Raw genomic sequence first — 3960 nt, 5'->3', positions numbered from 1 at the left:
GCTTCGCTGTGTTTTGTTATCTAGCGTCATCAACTTAGAGCAAGTCCAGGTCCAGGAGTGTCTTAACGAATGTCTTTTAAAAATAATTAAATATGATGTCCTAGTAGTTTTGGATATTATTTTTATACATTTACTTCAACAAAAAGCCTTATCCACAAGTCTTATTATTAAAATATTAATATTTTGAATGAAAAAGTAGAGGGAAAAGTAGTGGGGGAGAAAGAATGATAATATTTTATTATTAAAAGTGAAATGAGGCTCAAGTAGGTGAGTCCTAAAAATAGGGCTGGAGTAAGTTGTGCTAGTGATTTAAGGTATCACTAGGACACTGTTGGAGCAATATTTTTAATTAAATGCCTTAAATTATGACTTAGGACATCATTTGAGGCAGCTGTTGGACTTGCTCTTACTGCTCAACTTCATTTCCCCTCTTTAATCAATTTATCTAAACAAAATCAATATTAAAGTTATATTTCAACTTGATCAATTGTTGTTCCTAAAAAAAAAGGTATGTCCCTATGATACATTGCCTAACAGAATGCAACTTAAATTAAAACTGTTTTGATTCATACATTTTTTTTATGAGACATCATGAGATGAGATTATTTAGGGGGTGTTTGGTTGAAGGGTCATGGGCTTGGTTAATGGGAATGGGCTTCTCATTCCGTAAACTTATGTTTGGATTAAATTTTGGCTTAATGACCTTTTAGCCCTCGAAGTATGGGTGGAAGTTCCAATGCGGCCTCGAAGTTTAAAAACGTACCTTTCGACCCTCAAAGTATCTTTGTCGTACCTTTTTGCCCTTTTTAAAAATACCGGTATAAATTGGGGGATAAACTTGACAATTCATATTCGGGGTAAAGTTTGGGCGTACCTTTTAACCTTTAAAGTTTACATCTCGTTCCTTTTAACCCCTAAAGAATACATTAAAATACATTAGATGTTCCTTTTAACCCTTAATGTTTAATGCTCCTTTTAACCCTCACGTGTGAAATGTCAACTTTGTCCACCCTGTTATATACCGGTATACGCCATAAGGGGTAAAAGGTACGACAAAGATACTTTGAGGGTCGAAAGGTACGTTTTTAAACTTCGAGGCCGCATCGGAACTTCCACCCAAACTTCAAGGGCTAAAAGGTCATTAAGCCTTAAATTTTTAAGATAGGGGAATGAGAAAGCATGTACCTCCAGCATGTTAACACAAACCTAGCCTGTACCCCGGGTTACGAAAAATTGATTCACAATCGATCTTCTCACTCGATATACATCTTCTCCTTCGTCGTTTCTTCATTTCTCTCTATAATTCTTCATGTCCGTCGATCTCGCCTCTCTCTCTCTCACACACACACAATCTCTTCTCTCCATCACTCCCTCTCTCCCAATATCTCTCTCCACTCTCCATCTCTGTATCATATTGCTTGATAATCAAGGCTCTTTTAATTGAAAAGTTTTCAAGGTAACTCTTTGCAACTCTCAGTATCTCATCATAACACTCTCATAAAAAATATATGCTTATATTTGTGTAAATTGGCTCACCATTTATTCAATTTATGGTCTGTTGTGCTGTGTGTTTATTATCCTTCTTACACATTGGAAATTGGTATCAAGGTGTTTGATTAAATGTCTAAGTGAGAACATTATAGCTGAATTGAACAAGTTATGTTCTTCAAAATTTTGATTTGAGTTAAACAATTTCATAATGTGTTTTCATCGATTAAAATATCACTTTGTTATGTGGGTCATTATTGTTGAATTGTGCAGGAGAAATAACTGTAATTAGTATCAAAACTTGCTCGCTTGTAATTGTTGTTCTTTATTTTGTTAGTCAATTAATTTCAAACAACTGTTATATTGCATATAGTAGTTTATAGGAGTAGTTTTACAAGCATTTCTTTAAAAATTGGAGCCATAGAGAGCGCTACTCTGTTATTTAGTAGCTAATCAGGTAACTACTGGGCACAATCAGGCGTGTCTGTAATTTAATGACAAAATGGCTGCTAATTAGGTCAGTTTGATTGCTAATTGCAAGTCCTAAATCATTCACAGTGGCCTTATATCTAAGGTATGAGATCACCTATAGTTGCTCATTATTAGTTGTGAATAGTCTATTAATTTGTTGAGTCTGCATTCGATCTTTTTATTTTTGAGGTGGTAGGAAAATTTCAGATACCTGTATCACTTACTCGTCTTCTTCGAGCCTTCAAGTTATAATGCATAAGTTAGAGCAAGCAAAGGTGAAGTAGCACATAAAATTGTGAAATCCTGAAAGATCAGTGCGATTAAAAGAACAAAGCAACAAATTCTAGACATTTTTTAGGTCTTGGTGGCTAGAAATTATAACTATATTCTCGATGTAGAAACTCTCAAGTGACTTTGTACAAGTTTAGCTTCGGTACACAGTATAATGTGAAGGAAACAATTGAAATCTTGAGAAAACAATGGAAATTGTTTATGGTTGCATATCTTCAGTGCATTCATATGAATCCAATAGGTAGTGGTCTAGTGGATTTAATATATTTTCCTCACTTTTTTTACATAGTATGAATACAGGAAGAGGCAGAATAAGAGAAATTGGAGTGATGAGGAGGATCGTGCTCTCATTGAAACCCTTCAAGAAGTAGCTGTTGATATAAATTGAAAGAGTGAGAAGGGATGGAGGGATGGTTACTTGGTTCGGGTTGAAGAGCTGATGGCTATGAAAGTACCTATGGCAGGTCTAAAAGCAAATCCCCACATTGAGTCAAGATGAAAGTATCTAAAGCGAAAGTATCACACAATAACCGATATGCGAGCTAGTTCTAGATTTGGTTGGGATGAGAATACAAAAAAAATCCAACGTGACAAAAGCGTGTATGACGAATGGTGCAAGATACATATTTACTTTTATAAATTGTTTATGGTTGCATATCTTTAGTGCATTCATATGAATCCAATATTAACATTAGTATATAAAGATCAACCATATAGTAAAATTTAGACTTATTCCAATGATCATGTAATGATGTGTGGTAGTAATTCTATTCCTCTGCATTTTTTTTTGATTTTATATACTTTTCTCGGAGTTGGGGGTTCTTAAACCTATATTTGAGAAAGAACCAACATAATGTTCATGCATTTAGATTGATGCCTTAGTTTATACATGAACTATGTACTAAGTTTTTATTTGAAGAGGCTTTGTTAAGGTGATTAATTTCACACCTGTTGGATGTTGTTTGTAATATTAGAGGCATCTTGTTGCGGAGTGGTCTAGTACTCTTTCTCTATTTTGTTTGTATCTTGAATAAAAATATAAACATGTTTTCTTCCACTGAGCTAAAATTATTAATATTTTTTGGTCCTACTTGTTGGTTTGAAACCTTGCACCAGAATTATGTTAACAGTAACAATAATTAGACTAGTCATAAGTAGTTATACTACTAAAATGATATTAAAATTTTAATACTCTGCAAAATAAATCAAAAGCTCGGATGTCCCTAGGTTTGGTTAGTTTGGTATCGAATACTATCTTTCACATAGGTTGCACTAGTTAGTTGCTCTTGAAGATAGTTGAGGCTAGCTGCAGTCTATATTGAGGTGACAGCCTTTCTATTTAGTTAGTAGTGTATGCTTAATTGATGCCATAAATGTCAAGCTCAAAAACAATAATGATCGACAAAAAGTCTTCGAAATCGCTTGTTCCTATCAAAAGAGTCTAGAGTCTTCATTTATTTTTAAATCAGTCTTTAAATATTGTTTTGGACTTCCTATTATATTTACTTATTAAGTGTTGTACTTATTTTCAATGACCTGTCTCAAAACTGCCTTATTGACCACTTCACTATTGAGTCAAATGTAGTTCATAAATTTTGGTATTTTATAGGTCAAAAACTTTGATAAATTTGTTGAATTCTGTTGCATGAGTTTAATTATGAGTATTTTCTAATTTGTATCCCCAAACTGTTGAAATAGTTATTTAGTTTA

At 33.5% G+C, this 3960-nt stretch overlaps 1 long non-coding RNA gene across 1 annotated transcript; it reads left to right on the top strand.

Moving 5' to 3' along the window:
- The first annotated feature begins 1154 nt into the window (after positions 1-1154).
- On the top strand, positions 1155-2905 carry LOC135147337 (uncharacterized). The gene is made up of 2 exons (XR_010284846.1): positions 1155-1456; positions 2540-2905. It is a non-coding gene; the product is annotated as an uncharacterized LOC135147337 (long non-coding RNA).
- Positions 2906-3960: the final 1055 nt, after the last annotated feature.

The sequence above is a fragment of the Daucus carota genome, chromosome 6, assembly GCF_001625215.2.
Source record: "Daucus carota subsp. sativus chromosome 6, DH1 v3.0, whole genome shotgun sequence".
Taxonomy (NCBI): Eukaryota; Viridiplantae; Streptophyta; class Magnoliopsida; order Apiales; family Apiaceae; genus Daucus; species Daucus carota.
This window is presented reverse-complemented; position numbering and strand designations above follow the sequence as displayed.